Source organism: Epinephelus lanceolatus, chromosome 9 (assembly GCF_041903045.1).
Source record: "Epinephelus lanceolatus isolate andai-2023 chromosome 9, ASM4190304v1, whole genome shotgun sequence".
Taxonomy (NCBI): domain Eukaryota; kingdom Metazoa; phylum Chordata; class Actinopteri; order Perciformes; family Serranidae; genus Epinephelus; species Epinephelus lanceolatus.
Window position 1 is genome coordinate 22,213,992 of NC_135742.1, and position 17,791 is coordinate 22,231,782.

Here is a 17,791-nt window from a genome sequence, read left to right on the forward strand (position 1 = left end):
ACATCTCTCCACAATGCTTTCTCCATGTCACTGACAACATCTCTCTTTGTACCTGTTTCCAATGAACTCTGCATGCCTGGCCTGCAGTATTAGTGGTTTTTTTTTGCATCTATATCCAGTCCAGAGATTCATTCCAGATATCCTGTGGCAATCCATACACAATTCAAACCACAATTTGGGTTTACTTAAGGTTTTCAAAGAAATATTTTCCATTTATATTCTATAATATCAGCCCTGATTCAATGTTTGTCAGACTGTCTTATGAAACTTTAAGGTTCACAGCCTTTTTTTTACAGGATCGTTGTCAAATAAAGACGTCTGTTTTCTGATTCAGCTGTTTTGTTGGACACAGTGTATAAAACCTAACAGTCTTAAAATTGTATGGAGCCTCTAAAATCCCTTTTTTTTGGTGTGTGTGCACACAACATCTTGTGGGAACAACTTATTAAGTTGTGTGCAGAAGTTAAATACATTCCCACTAGCCACCAACTTGTGCATACAAAATAATACCTTTCACCGTTTGAGGCTTTAGGGTCCCAGTAACACTATCCAATACCCATCAATTGTGGTTTCTTTTTTCTAAATTTGGGTGTGTGTGTGTGTGTGTATTTTCTTTATTCTAGTTCCTATCTAAAAAGGTCAAAGTGTACATGAAGAGATAATTTTGTTGCAGCAGTATGTTAAAGTCAGCTTTTCAGTAAGTGTCCAAAGTCCTAACCTGTTTAATCCCACTGTTAACAATAGTGACCACAAAAAATGTTTTCAGTTATAAGGCTCTTATAATGTGACCGAATGATATATCAATGCATTTCCAGCAAACATTGACATAATTAAGAGTCTCAAGGACATATATGCAGTGTCACAGGTTCAGTGTAAATTGTCATATGACCAGAGCTGTTTACTTCCTTGTTGCACCATGAGACGAGTATGGCTGCATCAAAGCTCCCAAACAAAAGGTTAGCAAAGTTAGTTAACATAAAGATAGGACCGAAATCATCTTTAAGGTGTCTAGTATCGATATGTGCATTTGCATTTACTGAACTTTGTTCAGAATTAGTGAACATCTTGACAGCTACATTAGTGACACGATGCATCTAAATGTACAGGTTCAATTTGAGTTAAGTTTTGGATATGTGGGATCTAGGTGACAGCCCAGACAATGCATACAACCTTACAGTTGTCCCTAAAAATCAAAAAGATGCTGTCTTCAGTGATTGTGATAGCGATGGGTCAGATATAGACTGTATGAGGGGCGGACAGGCCATTTGCCAGCCAGGCTGTTGAATTCATATGCTACAATTATGCAAACAGATCATGAAAGGAACAACCTTATCAGTGATTATGACCTCCCCCTCCAGCACGTTCTCATTCCAGAGTTGTCGAAAGGTGGCTTTTGGTGTCACACCTTTTGCAGCAGTATGTAACACGGCTGGACGTTACCTTTGGCATTGTTATGAAATGTCGCTGGTTGGAAAGACAGCACCTATCAGGGCAGTATGATATGCTGTAGGACATGGTCAGGTTGCAATGCTGCTGGTAACGACCTAATATAAGGGGCAGGAAAGTCCATACAGGGTGGGTAGGAGGGGAGGTGGATGGTCAAACAAACCCTGGACTTTCACCCAGGAGCCAAGTGCTCACCTCCCGAATGCCAAACCAAGATGTTTTTTGCTACACCTAACCACATGCTTTTGTTGATGTCCTGGTATTGGTAGGAGGTCCTGGAACATCAACAGCTGTATAAGGGTTTTTTAATGTAAAGTAGGCACTCTAGAATGTGATAGAGCATTAAACAGATTAAAAGTCAGCCAGCAGTTTTTGTTGCCACCTGCAAATTCACCTGTTGAAAAGCATTGTGGGAAATAAAGTAAGACAATTCCTGTACAAATTAAGTAGAATAAAGGCTAGTTTATGCAACAGAATGGTTAAAACACAATTTAGAGCTCAAACAATTAGTCAGATAACTGAATAGTCAGCTGACAAAAATATTGTGATAACTTATTAGTTCATAACATCCACTTGTTGCAGCCTTTAAAATGTAAGAATTTGCTGATTATTTTTCTTTCAAAATCACCATAAACTGAAAACCTTTGGGTTTTGACTGTTGGTTGGACAATGTCAAGAAGTCTGAGAAAATGTAGCAGAAATTTCCTACACTTTTTGTTGACACTCTTTGATTCAATAATTATTTGAGAAAACAATCAGCAGATAAATAGATGAAAGTAATCCCCTATTACTCCATTGCAAAATAACTTGACTCAACATCACAGACTTTTGATCTCTACCAGTGGAGTATTTTCTGTCATCCTGGGAGTTGGGGCGCTGGCTTGACCCCAGAGCTCCACCTCATGTCAATACAGTAAAGTGGAGGACATTTTTACAAGGGGAACGTTTGAAACCCGTCAGTGCTGCGAGCGTGAGAGAAATGTTTTGGCAGATGTGATGAGGAGAGATGAGGTGATTGTGAGGGGCTCCATGGAGAGAGGGAATGAAAAATGTGATGGATAACTTCCACCACTAGCAGAGGCAACCCCCTGTGTGCGTGTGTGTGTGTGTGTGTGTTGGATGGGGTGGTGCAGAGGAGAGGAGGGGGAGTGCGGGAAGTAAAGGGAACGGAGAGAGGCTGGTGCTGTGTGTTAACAGCTACAGAGACTTAATTCAACTAAACAGGATAGACCTTGGTGTGTTTATCAGATCCCATGCGGACAGGTGGCATCCATAAATGCCATTTTACAAGACTTGAAAGTGTGTGTGTCTTTGCATGTGTGAGAAAATGAATGTCATGATTTGTGTATCTTTGCACCCCCCAGAGGCATGTGCATGGTGGCCTGAGTGTGTGTGCGTGTGACTCCTCGAGCAGGAATTTGTGTGCTTATTTCTGCGTAAACCTGTGTTTGTATTTGTGTTTTTGCCTGTCTCCATGCTTCTTTACGTGTCGTGTCTTGAGCGTGTGTCGTCCTGTACTGCCCGTGGCACTCAGCCTGTGTGGGACTATTTTATCACGGGTCATTGCATTGAAAGACATGCACCATGAATTCTTTATACACTATACGTTCCTGCCCTCACACGGGAAGTCGGCGTGACCCTGCCGAGGGCAAAGGCCTAACTCCTCCAAGGGTAGTATGTGTGTGTCGTTCTCACGGGGCCTCTAATAGAAGGGAGATGTAAGGAGGAGGGTATGTGATGGTGTGGATGTGTGGCGTGCACATGAGACAGAGACTGCAGAGAAAAACAAGATGTAAAAACAAAGCTAAAACTCAAAGGTTATCTTCCTCCCTGCTCTGTGACCTGGAGAAGGTGCGTGTTGTTGCTTTACTGTGCACCACGAGGCTTTCAGCAGCTCATCTGTCATACCAGAGACAGCCAGACACAGTAGAGCGGCGAGGTGTTAATGTGGAGTCTTATTAGGGGTTAATCTCACCCATCCGCCACCAGAATAATCTGTTCTACAGATGTGGGAAACAGGAAGATAAAGAGAGAACACAAACTCTGTCTTATAGTTTTATGCTCTCTACTATTTTCTGTCTCGCAGCTCCCTGTCAAAACACTGTTGTGTAGCTGAAATCTGTCTTCCTCAGACCTGCGTTATGACGAGCTCTGGCATTTTGATTCCTGCTCCAGCAGCTAATTGCCTCCAGATTTAGAAGACAAATCAACTTCTGCTATAGCTGTGGCACATACACACACAGATATGACACAACTGTAGTAACAAGATTCAGATTTAGAGACCTTCACTGTCAGACGATTGTTGATGTCTCGACCTCAGCTCAGTCATTAATAACCATAAGTTTTATTTACTTTATTAATCCCCCTGAGGGGAAATTCAATGTTTTCACTCTTGCTTGTCAATTACACACAGGTCCGAAAGACACACACATGCACAAACAGGACCTATACATGCACAAAGTGGAGAGATGTCAGAGTGAGGGGGCTGCCCTTTGGTCAGGCACCCCGAGCGGTAGGGGGGTTTGGTGCCTTGCTCAAGGGCACCTCGGCAGTGCCCAGGAGGTGAACTGGCACCTCTCCAGCCACCAGTCCACGCTAACACAACAATTACAGAAATAATCGTGCATCCTTTGGTGGCTGTCAAATACACAGTGTGCTATGTGCAACAGTTACTCTTTGGAAATTGCTTGTTTTGAGTTTAATGTGTTGCTGATGTCGAGGAACATGTTGTGCAGGTTTCCCAGCAGCAGAGTCGTGGTTAAGGTTAGTTTATTCTTTGTGTGCTGGAGAATGGGCACCGTCTGCTTGTCTACATGAATTAAAGATGAGCTCCTGCAGACAGACATAGAAATGTGGTCGATCAGACAGCTTGTGTTCAAGATATGCAAATATGGAATGCAAGATAAGTCAGATAAGCAACTTTACTTAGTCAGAATTATGATACAGCAGAGTGTCTGCATATTGAAGAAAATAGTTTAGGCGTGTTGCATTTCCACCATGTCTGGTTTCTGCTTTTTTTCAGTCTCTGTGAATCAAGGTATAATTTTTCAGAATTTGTCAGCGTTTTTCCACAGGTATTTTGTGTTGAATATGTGCTTCCTAAAAAATAAAGTGCTGACTAAAAAGTCTAGACACAGTTTGAAAGGTTACCTCACTGCCCTGGCATCGACTGGACGTGTACGTCAGAGAACCAAAGACAATCAGTGCTTCCCATTTACAGTTCCATGTGCATGTTCTCATCGTTGGATGATACAGTAGCTCAGCTTCACCACAATCAGATCCACTGAGCTGGTCATAAACCAGCAGATATCAGGCTGCCCACATCCACTCGCTACTGATTCTGGACTTTCTCACCAACAGACCACAGGAAGTGACACAATAAAGTCTCTCTGTGGAGATCCAGAGCTGTTCTCACCGCAATCACAACAGCTCATTCATCCATTAGAGGGGCACTCCACTGATTTCACACATGATGATCGCTTTAGTCATCATCGGGAGTATTAAGGGCCGCCCACACCAAAAATGATGACTTTAACAGTAACACACTGGTAAACGATAGCATTGTGTGAACAGTCGTGCCAAGCCTACGCTACATGCACCAGCTGTGTCACCCCGTAAATTCGGATGGGTTTCTCGATTGGCTGTCAGTGTTTCTGTTGTTCATCAAATCGCTCTGACAGCGATGCCAAATATATAGTTTGTAGTTATCGTTATAGTTATCGTTCTGGGTGTGGACGACATTTTACTCAGACTGAGAAAGCAGTTGCATGTCGTGTATATGTTGCTCTGAAGGTGCTTTGTCAAATTTGAGAAAATGACCAAGATGATGTCATAGTTACGTCATTAGTTTTGTTATCTCAGTTTGTGTCGGGATCAGCTGCAGACTGACTTGGCAGAGATGGCTGCCATCTTGTTTTTACATGGATTAGTGTATTGTGGGTTTACTACCACTAGATGGCACAAAAAAGTGTCCATGAACCAGGACAACTGGTCTAAGTTGAGTAGAATGAAGTATAAAGTCAAGTAAAGCCAAAATGTGATGTCCTCATGTGAGGACACACTGTCTCAGATGGATAGACAATCTAAATTGCAAACTGGGGTGTGAAGTTTGAAAGATGTGACGTTTACCAGGCAAAGTGGGTCTAATCAATCAGACGGTATCATGAGAATTGCAGGATTCAATATTTTTGGAGTTTGACCCATACTAGGAACTAAAAGTGAGGACATCAGGACATCTCACTCTCATTCTTTTTCTTCAACTGTCTCTTGTGTGTCACCCAAATTTATGGATATCCAATCCTAAATTGCTGTAGTACCCCTTTAAAAGAAATGTAATATTGAATCCGTCCTAAGCTTGCTTTACAGTAATGATGAAACGTCATACATATGAGAATGAAACTGACAGTGTCACTGTCACGAAAGAGCTCCTGAATAAAGCTGTACAGAGTTGTTAGCCCCTCACTGAAATCCAGCTGCAGACTGAGGTAGTGTAAAGTGTGTACTTCTGTCATCACGAGTGTGTGTGCAACAGCTTTTTCCACAGTCTCTTCCACTGCTCCTGATGCATGTGTGAGGCCGGTGGTTTCTCCTTGTTATGATTCCTTTGATGACAGTGTGTTGTGTTGACATTACGGCAGCCTCCTGTGTGACTTCAGCGCACGTTGACAGTTTCCTGTGTGTTCAGCCCCAGTGTCAAGTGCTCTAATCAGGGTATCTTTTGTTGAATAATAGATTCAATGAGTGACCGCTTTACACACAGCAGGTTTTTCCATTTCAGCCTGCTCATAATTCAGCTAAGGCATGCAACATAACAGTTTCCTCAAATGTTATTCTTTTATGTCAGGACCATTTATCCTCAGAATCCACAGTATGGAAGATCCACCGCAGATTTAGCCAGAAAACAAGACAGGAAGTGTGTCCCACAGTGATGCCACAGTCACGTAGAGCTCCATAAAAAAGTGAAGAAAAAACAGCTGGAAACGTACTTGGACATCACACATGGTGCTTTTCTGGGGGTTAGAGCACGTTTTGTGGTTTACCCTCATCATGCAGCTCATTTTAATGCAGCGACAAATTACTGTAGGGCCATGTTCCCTCAACTTTGATTCTATTATCTCCAAATGAAAATTTATGTTGCAGCAATGTGAAACATGGAACACACACACGGTTGAACAGAGCATAAAACATGTAAAAAAAAAAAAAAAAAAAGCAAAGATATATGTTACAAATATGTAAAAAAAAAAAAAAATGCAAAAATGTTCGATTCTCTCATTTATTGCTGACGTGGAGTCGGTTTTCTGCTCTACTTATGCTAAATAACAGACATTTGGAAGAATTCAAAACACCAGACAGGCTTAAGTTAATTTAAAAGGTCGATTTAATTTTAACAGACTTTTAAAAAAAAAAGTCAAAATCAAAGCTGCTGAGGCTGAGATGTCCTGACTTTTAGCCCCCTGTATGGGACAACCTCCCACAACCCCAACCTCAAAATCCAATATGGCGGCTCCATTCACCAACTGTAGTGATAACTGTAGTAACATACTGTTTATCAGCACTTCTTGCTTTTCAGTGTCTCATTTAAACAGTTACACACACAGTCCTGTCCAACTTCTGTCCGTGGACATTTTGCTGTGGTGTTTGTATTTGCAACATGCCAATGCAGACCGGGCAAGCATTGTGTGTGTCTGTCTCTGAGAGGGAGAAACCGCACACACTTGGGCATGGGCAGTATCTGGCTTTCCCTGCTTTGCTAGCTTTGCTAGACCCACCGGGAGAGGCTCTTTCCTTTTAATCCTGGGCCATTCCACCTCGCAAGTTTGCAGGCTAAAAAGCAAGTTGTCCGTTAGCTACTGCTAAACAGGTAAGGAAATAGCTGAAATAATTTGTTAGCGGGGCTAAACAAATATCCGTTAGCTGAGCTAAATGGCATAGAGTGCGGCTAGCTAGCTAGCTAGCAAGCTAAACAAGGGCAGAAACAAGTCTTGATAGGGACATCCTGGGTAGGGAGAGCTCACCTCCTGTCGGACAGTTAAGTGTCTTGTGAGGGTTCTGCTGGTGACAGGATTTGCAAGTTGAAGTGCAAAAAGATTGAGGAGATGAGACTGTGCAGGGTATTTATAGTCCTCTCCTGCAACAGTCTCATTGGCCTTTACAGACATTTTGAGAAAGGTTTTTCAGGTTGGTCTTGGGAGGACGCAATCCCTATACATACATGTTGTACCGACTGTACAACCGAAAGAGAACTGGTTTTGCTTACAACTGCGAACCTTACTAGAACTGGTATCGCTAACAACATCTTGGTTTTCTGACTTGTACTGGAACGTATTCAACTTTGGTGTGATGTCTTTCCCAGCTCTGACCTTCGACTTCAGAGGTAAATAGAACGTATCAGTAGCTTCTTATTTAGCCTACCATACAAAATAATTTCTCACTAGATTTAGCAATGTTTCAGACCCTTTTAGCGACTGTATTTTTAAAAAGTGACCAATGATATATTTAGCAATGAAAAAGAGAGAATTATATTTTTATTACTTCTCACACATGCTGCTTAGTCCACGGCTGTTCTGCTATTAGCATGAGGTCTCTCTTGCGCCATGCATTAGGTGTCAGTTAGTCAAGAAAAGAGCTTTAGTTCTGTTGTTGTGAGTGTCAGAGGTTACTTTGATGCTCTTGCTCTCTGGATTGGAAGCACTATAGTGTAAGCACCATAGCTCTCATGCCATTCAAATGTTTTATCAAGGATTTTTCTACTGAATCTAAAGTTTTCAGGCTACTGTGAAACTGCGCCTACTTAGGGCAAACAAAACATTTCTCTTGGGTGCCTCAGTACAATGGACAAACAGGAAAGGATGGCAGAGGAGATATTCGGTTCCAGGCTTAGCTCAATACAAAATAATGTCAGTTTATGTAGGACATTCGTGCAAAAAAAGATGATAGCCAGGGACTAAAACGTTTGCTGCTGTTTTTATTCACTTTTTTTTTTTTTTTTTTTTTTTGCACTTTGAGCATCCATTGATCTCAGTCTGTGAACATTTTTTTGGTCTGCGGGTATCTCCTCTGCCGTCCTTTCTCAATTGTATCTAATATAGCGAAGTTTTAATGCTTCCATTAATGCCAGATGATGTCACCAATATGCAACTGACTGAACATGGTGTCTGTCTTCTCATTCAGCTCTCAGTAAGAAGGCAAACGGTGCATTTCCCAAAATGTTGAACTATTTCTTTAAAATATCAAAAATTACCTATTATGTTAAACATGTTTTGGAGAATGCAGTAATATTGGATGAATAAAGGCTGCATGAATTGAAGTTATGATCTCTATAGTTGGCCTGTGGTGGGATTTAGTTTTTCCATCCAGACCGGTGATGAATTGTTTTTATTAAGATGTTACTGTTGTTCTGTGTTCTGTGTACCTCAAAGGTTAGAGAATGGCAGAAACATTACAGAGGTAATTGTTTTATTTCCTGTTGTGGTAATCTCTGTTAAAGATGTGTCCACTTCACAATGGCATGGGGCACTTTCCACCATATGGCATAAATTACATGTATCAGAGGGCACATAAACATGTTATTATCTGCCTTCTGCTTCTACTTTTTTTTTTGTTAGATCACAGTAAAAAGTAGCCTTAAAACAATTAGACGTGTGTGTTGATATGTACATGTGTCCCTGTTAAGTGTCCGTGTGCTCGCAGTCGAGCTCTGGATGTTTTGATGATGTGTATGAGAGAATTACAGGGCAACTGAGCATGAGATATCAAATTTCCATCAACTCTGTCTCTGCTCACTCAGGCCACGATGGGGGTTATTAAGGCACTACGAGGGGTCATAAGAAGGTCATTGTAGACTATGGAAGGTTATAGAGGGGTTATAAAGGGGCTGTGAGTCAGAGGTTTGAACTGTTTGCTCTCTGCTTTTGCTCTGTGAGTTATTTTCTGGCTTAGTAGGATCCATTTCAGGGTCCATTCACCTCAGGGGGGAAACAGATGTCTGTTTGAGGATCAGAGGCTTGTAAATACTTGTGTAGGTATTTTGGGAATCTTACACACTTATGTTTGGATTTGATCAGGAGCTAAAAACTGCAACGTTTGGTACCGACCTTGTTTTCCCCCTAACTTCTAGCTCAGCATGGGTATCTGATGTGTTTTTCAATCGCATCTACGCATTTCTTCTCGTTGTTGTTCCTCTCGTTTCCCTCTCAGTTTCTAGCATCTTTGTGGATCAGTGGGCTGATCTGGATGTGTAATCACAATGTTGTGAGTCTGAATGTGGCTCATGCTCTTTGTGCACATGTCACTTTGAAGCCCTTCTCCTCTGCAACATCTCTCCTGTTTCTCTCCTCTGCATGTACCGAGCAAAGTTAGACTAATATGAACACGCTCATTAACAGTGAAAGTCAAATATTTGGATTTCACTGAGGTGTGAATCTGTTTTCATACTTAAAACAATCCCCATCTTTTTGTTTTCATGCTGTGAAAAGGACAAAGATGAAGAAACACTTGTGCAATGCTGCAGTGATCACAGAGGAATGCTTGCTCACGTGGTCGGGGAGCCTATATTATTTCAGTGCCCTGATGAGCTGTAGATTTATGTACACACACATGCTTTGGTGGTATGTCAATTTTGGCATGCTACAGTGTTGTTTTTTCCATTTGGCAGGAGTTTAGAGTATAAATGTGGTTTGTGTTAGATGATAAGGATACTGTGCTTATGTGTCTGTTTGTATTTGTGTGTTTTTATCTGTGTGGATGTTATATTGTCAGTTTAAACCCACCGGCGTGATATATTCACCAGATTTATGATCTTCCGAGGCAAACAGGCACACACAGCGCAGCATCTCAAAGACAGAAGTTTAGAAAGAAGTTTATGAAACTTAGATTTAGTCGCTGATGATTTACAATGATTCATTAAATGCAGGAAACAAAACATAAACAAGGCCACAGTTATAATGTTGTGCTGATAAGGACAGAGGGAAATAAAATACAGTGATTTATAAGTAAATCAGACCTCAGGAAACAAAATATAAAACTAAATCAAGGTGTCCAATAAATATACGTCATAAATGGACAACAGAACAGACGATAAATTGCAGAGAAATGCATATTGTAGAAAAACCTCCCGCACACTATCTACCTTGCAAAAATAATGATTTTAATGCTGCAAGATCAAGACCTTCATCAGGTTTTGTCTGATGGTCTAGTCAGCTAAACATTTTCTTTGATCTGACCTGGTTAAACAAAATCAACTGAATACAGTATTTATTCCACCTTGAAAACACAAATGAAAGGGTTGAGCTTTAAAGGGACAGATGGGTGCTTGTTTATGGTTAGTGTGATCCTAGTTGTCGTGGCCCTGGTTTGGGGAGGCAGGCAGGAGTGCTGACACAGAGGTTGAGCAGTGTGCTGCTGTCGACAGGGGCAGCAAAGAGACATATTGGCCACCTAAAGGAGTCAACATCAGTTTGGGTGCACGCTGTGTTTGGTATATTTTTACCATTTTGGTGACGAGACCTTCGTCAGGCTTTGCCCGATGAAGGTCTAGTCATTGAAACATTGCAGCATTAAAATAACTGTTTTGCAAATTTGTCAGTGTGCGGGAGTTTTTTCCTACAATATATTACTCTGCCATTTGTTGCCTCCCGCTTGACGTGTTCCAGGCACGTAGGAGGCCCCGGGGCAGACCTAGAATACGCTGGAGGGATTAGATATCTCATCTGCCTTGGGGTCCCCCAGGAGGAGCTGGAAAGTGTTGCTGGAGAGAGGGACATCTGGGGTGCCTTGCTTGGCCTACTGCTCCCACGCCACGGCCCTGGCGAAGTTGATGAAAATGGATGGATGGATGGATGGATGGAATAATTATTTTTGCAAGTTAGACAGTGTGCAGGAAGTTTTTGCGTTCTGCTGGTCCCTGTCCTACACACCTGTTTGGAAATAGATGTGCGAAGTATTCTGTTGTTCACAGCAATATGTCTTGCAAGTCATTCTAGACTGAACCATTTTAGGTTTAATCTTGGTACATTCATGGCACACCTAAATATGAAACCATTTCACAGGATTCACTTTTGCTGGCGAGCGTGTTTACAAGCAATATCTGACAATCCTGCCTAGTATAAGAAGGTTAACTAATTTACTAGCTAACAATGGTTAGCCTCTATTTAACTGACATGTATGCTTGTACCTTACATCAAAATGCTCATGCAAAGGAACAATGGTTAAAGTAGTGAGAAATGTCTAAATTAAAAAAAACTGCACGTCCTGACAATAGATGACCAAAGACCAGAGTTTGTTTTTTACTCTTATGTACTGAGTTAACCAGGGATTCTTTCAGCACAATGGATGCTTGCTTTCACAGAGGTTGAACCCAGCTCAAGCCAGTCTAAGCCAAGAACTTGACTGTTAGGTTGGTAAATTGCTCCCAGGGAGACATTTCAGCAACTTCTGATGTGTCTTATTTACGAGGCATAACTGCAGTTACAGAAGGTGAAGGAGTCAGGAGCCCTCGCTACAGATCCTTTGCATACCACTGAGGTGTTTATGGAGGAAGTAAGAGGTTTCACCCGTTAACGCCAGGGAATATTCAGACAGACACACGCACAGGCACGCACAAACACATGGGCGGCTGCAGGGCGCAAGCCAAATCCTGAATTTATTCACAGGGGGTAAAAGAGAACAAGAAAACAGAAGTGCGGAGGGCTGGAGACATTAATGGATGAAGCTAAGGGACAAGAAAACGCAGGGGGACACGAGGCAGAAGATGGGAGGGTGTGCGGAGATGAAGGAGGTAGTGAAAGACACAAGGAGGTTGGAGGGATAGTGGGGAGCAAGAAAGGGATAAAGGGAGGTCGGCTGTTTCCTCATGAGGGGAGAATGAATGGTGAGTTAGTGGTCTGGTTTGCCTCCTGGGGTCTTAGACACACACACACACACACACACACACACACACACACACACATACACACATATCACTACTGTGTTTACAGAGGAGATTAGAGCAGTTCCAGTCTGTACCGCAGCTTCCCTGCCATATGTGCAAACGATGAGAGGAATGTACACTGATGTATTGACAATGTATGCTATGTACATTTTGTATTATTTATAACCTTTTTATCTCCGGAGGGAACAGCTGTAGTATGTTGTCATGAAACTCCCAAATCCATGGGTACTTTTTATGTTAAGTGACACATGGAGTAGATAACATGATGAATGGTTTAATTATTTTTGCAAAAAATTATCAGGGCTGTTACAGCTGTGTAAAGTTTGTGTTTGATGTTGTTTATCATAGCTGCCGTTTGTAGGGATTTAGTAGGTTTTGACCTAACCACAGGTTTACCACAGCAGTATACACAAGTGAACCTAGCCTGAAATCAGGCTCAATTTGTGTTAGATCATTTGATTTTCTGGCCCTAATCTTCTTCATGTTCCAGGAAAACACTCATCTCAAATGTGGCTATACACACTGAAAGCTCCTTCTTGTCCTTGGAAATAGCAGTTGACAAAAAAGCACTTTGGATCATGTTCAATATTATAGAAACTGTTGTGTTTTTAAACAGTTTGGTACCCTGAGTACATTGATTATCTTCTTTCAAAATACACTTCTGTTCTCACAGGAAATTTACCATTTACATACATTCGTTTTCCGTAACCGCTTATCCTGTTGGGGGTCACGGAGGGGGCTGGAGCCTATCCCAGCTGACATTGGGTAAGAGACGGGGTACACTCTGGACAGGTCGCCAGACTATCACAGGGCTGACACATAGAGACAGACAACCATTCACACTCACATTCACACCTACGGCCAATTTAGAGTCACCAATTAACCTGCATGTCTTTGGACTGTGGGAGGAAGCTAGAGTACCTGGAGAATACCAACACCGACACGGGGAGAAAATGCAAACTCCGCACAGAAGGGCTCCCCCACCCTGGGTTTGAACCAGGAACCCTCTTGCTTTGAGGCGACAGTGCTCATCACTGCACCACCGTTCCACCTCTGTTTACATCTCTCTCAAAATAAATGCACTACATCGGTACAACACCACGAATTGACATTTTTTTTTCCTCCAACAACCAACACATGTGGTTGGGTTTAGGCAACTAAAACTCATGGTGAGGTTTAGGCTTTATGATCTTATGGGACAGGAACACCACTCTCCCGGGTGAAGGTCGGTGTTTGTTGGACCCAGCCCACCCTACATGGACTTTGGCCACCTTAACTTTCGTTCTTGTCCAGCTGCGTTTTCCTCTGACGCTGCAGAGCGCTGCTAAACTATAACGGCAACTGGCCATGTATCATGTTGACATAAACGGACAGCTTTTGTCGTCAGTGTCTGACACTGCAGGTTAATGCCCAAACACCAGATTTTGTTGACTTCGGAGTGAGACCAGGTTGACCTAGTACAAATAGTGCTGCCTCCAGCAGACTGAGTGTAATTAAACCATGGTGAATCAGCACGTGTACATTAGTGTCTGGCTCAAGGGCAAAGTCGTTCCCTAATGACTAATAGCCAACCTGCTCTGCAAAAATAAACTTCTATTACACTGTCAAGGGCAATAAAATATCTCTGAATGAGAATATGACTCTAAACTTGAAGCTGCTGACAGCTAGGTTAACAGCTAAAAATTGATCTGAGGAACAACTGATACATTTGGCTCAGACAAAACATTGCTAATAAATTTGGCAGGTAGAAATGTCACAGCAGCTGCACATATACTGTCAGTAAAATCAGGTTTATAATTTAGGTCTCTGTGTTAACAGAAATACAGTTTAGAATAAATATTTCACTGACGTAAATCCAAGCTTGTCAAATATGACTTTCCCTGTGTCTGCGAGTCTTTGGTGGTGTCATTCAGGATCACACCCTTTTCAAGCAGGCCGTCACATCATCTCAGCAGTTCCCTCTTTGCTTGATGTAGTGTGTCACATCGGAGTGGACAGCTTCCACTCCAGCAGGGCTACTGTCCAGTCTGCCTGTGAGCTGTTTCTTATCATTACACTCTGACAGCACAGACAGAAGTGGACAGAAAATCACGTCATCAACCAGCCTGTCAAAATCTTCAGCTTTGCCTTCTCTGTGCGAGGGCATTCATTCAGAAAAGGGTTTACACCTAAGAGCACTTTCGTCAGAGCAGAACAGAACAGAAAAGGATGAAAGTTGTGAAGGATTTGAAGCAGCTTCTATTTTTACATCACTGTCAGGCTGGAGGGCACCGACAACACACGTAGCAGTTTCACTTTGCAACTTGTGGCTTTCAGAAGAGGTTAAAATGGCAAATGTATGCAATGATATATGTTTAAACTGGCCCTCTCATCTGCCACAACACTCACATAGAGATTTAGACTTTGCTGTATAGATAGACATATACGATGATGTACCACAGATGTAGCAACACATTCTCACCCCGACCTTGTCACATATTGACGTTTGGTCGTGGACCTTCCACATCCAGATAAGTCGTGACAGGTACCCTGGGTGCGTTGGTTGTTGACCGTGTCAACTTCTGTCTGTTACATGCATTGTCTTCTTTCAAAATACACATCTTGTTTTCACAGGAAATTTAAAGTTTACGTACAGATTTTTTTCAAAATAAACACACTATGTCAGTACAACCTCCAACGACTAACGCACGTGGTTGGGTTTAGGCAACAAAAACAACCTTACAAGGTTGCCAGTGTCAAGGCCAGTGTAACACCCTCCTCCTCCTCCCTTCCTGATCCTCCCAAACAACAGTCAGTTATTGACAATTTCTCACCTGTTTCCTTACAAGACTTAGCAGATCTTATGTGCACTATGAAGATCTCTTCTAGTCCGCTGGATATCCTGCCCACAACTTTGCTGAAAAATGTTTTCAGCACTATTGGTCCATCTCTGCTCTCCATAATCAATAGCTCACTGGTTTCTGGTCGTGTCCCGTCCCATTTCAAGCAAGCGGTTGTTCAGCCACTTCTCAAAAAGCCCAATCTGGACCCCGATGTTCTTAGTAACTACTGGCCCATTTCCAAGTTGCCCTTTGTATCTAAGATTCTAGAAAAAGCAGTTGCAAACCAGTTAGTGACAGCGTTGAACAGTAACAATATCTTAGATAAATTTCAGTCCGGTTATCATCAGTTACATTCCACAGAAACTGCTCTTCTCAGGGTCTCCAATGACATCATGATGACCTCCGATGCCGGTAAATCCACTATCCTGGTTCTGCTTGATCTCAGTGCAGCCTTTGACACTGTTGATCACCACATCCTTTTAGACAGGCTGAGGGACAGGGTAGGCATCTCAGGGACCGCTCTTGATTGGTTTAAATCCTATCTGTCTGATCGATCCTTTTCTGTGGCTGTTGGCCCTCATAAATCAGAGTTTGCCCCCCTTTCTTGCGGGGTGCCCCAAGGTTCAGTGCTTGGGCCTATCCTCTTTACGCTATACATGCTCCCTCTCAGAGATGCCATCAGCAATTTTGAAGGTATCTCATACCATATGTATGCAGATGACCTCCAGTTATATTTTTCTTTTAACCCTGATAGGACTGATGGAATTGACTCACTGTACGATTGTATGAATGTAATTAAGGACTGGATGGCTACTAACTCCCTTCAGTTGAATGCAGCTAAAACTGAGATTTTAATTATTGCACCTGACGCCTCAGCATCTAAAGTGGCCAGCTGCTTAGGGTCCCTCAGTGCAAATGTGCGCCCCAGTTGAGAAACCTTGGGGTCACATTTGATCAGGCCATGCTCTTCGATGACCACATTAAAACTGTCACTTGCTCCTGCTTTTTCCACCTCAAAAACATTTCCAAACTTAGATCCATGTTAACTTATTCCGAGCTAGAAATGATCATCCATGCTTTTATTTCTTCACGTCTAGATTCTTTTTTCACCTGTCTAAATAAAACTTCATTAGACCGCCTCCAACTAGTCTTGAACGCTGCCGCCAGGCTTCTGTCCAGATCTCATAAGTTCACTCACATCCCTCCAGTCCTGGCATCCTTGCACTGGCTCCCTGTTAATTTCAGGATCCAGCACAAGATTCTAACCATCACTTACAGAGCCCTCCATGGTCAAGCACCTGCATACTTGATGGATCTGGTGTCCTTTCACTGTCCTGTCAGGTCACTGCGGTCCGCTGAAGGCCACCTACTTACTGTCCCTCACACAAGATTAAAGACGAAAGGTGATAGAGCCTTTAAGGCTGTTGCACCGAAATGGTGGAATGCACTACCTCATGAGCTGAGAGCGGCCTCTTCCGTGGACATTTTTAAAAAGCAGTTAAAAACACATCTGTTTAGGCTTGCGTTCCATTAATTGTCCATTGTATCATCTCTGTATTTCGCTGCACTTTACTTTTTATTTGTTTTTGTGTATTTTGCATTGTTTCTATTATTGTATTTTTTGTATTTTATCTTGTGAAGCATTTTGTGAGTCCTCTCTGTGGGAAGTGCTATATAAATAAAATTTACTTATTTATGTGGTTAGGTTTAGGGGAAAAAAAACAGGGTTTGGCTTTATAATCTTACAGGACACAAAGACCACTCTCCTGGGTGAAAGTCGGTGTTTGTTGGACCCATCCACCACCCCTTGTGCCTGGGCTACTCGGACTTTTGCTACCTTAACGTTTCTTCTTGTCCCACAGCGTTTCCCCATGATGTCGCCAAGTGCTGTTAAACTATAACGGTGACCAGCCGCATATCACGCCGATGTTAAAGGACAACTTTTTTGTCAGTGTCTGATGCCACAAGTCACTGCCCAAGCTCCAGATATCGCTGACTTCAGGGTGAGACTGGGTTGCCCTGAGGACAGGCCCAGGGGCTTAAAGTCACAGGACTTTTCACCTGCAGCATGTCACTCAAATTAACACGTACTGACTGGGAAGAGACTCAAAATGACCACAGAGAGAGATGCAAAAGAACTGCAAATAGACAAAAAAAACAACAACCAAAAAATACACAAAACTACCGTAACAGGAGACAAAATTGAGCCCTGAGTGTGAGGCTGAGACAGAGTGTTGTAATGTCACATTCTTAGGTTTCACTTGAATATTTAACCAGCTGAGCGAACACCTATCACACACCAACACGCAGGTGATAGTGTTACATTCACACCTCGTGTCATTTCCTTCTACAGCTCTAAAAGTCGAGTCAAAATCTTTCATCCGTCAAATTAAATTCAGTTCAAATTCCTCATGTCATGTATGTTTAAAATATAACATGCTTGCATCACAGTATGTACATGCTGCTGGAATATCTCAGATTTCTTTTGATTTCCTTTAGATGTATGTCAGCACTGTCTCATGTGAGCTCACAAACTATTAAAACCCTGCGAAATTTAAAACATTTGTCAGAGAAGCTGACATTTTCCTAATAGAGG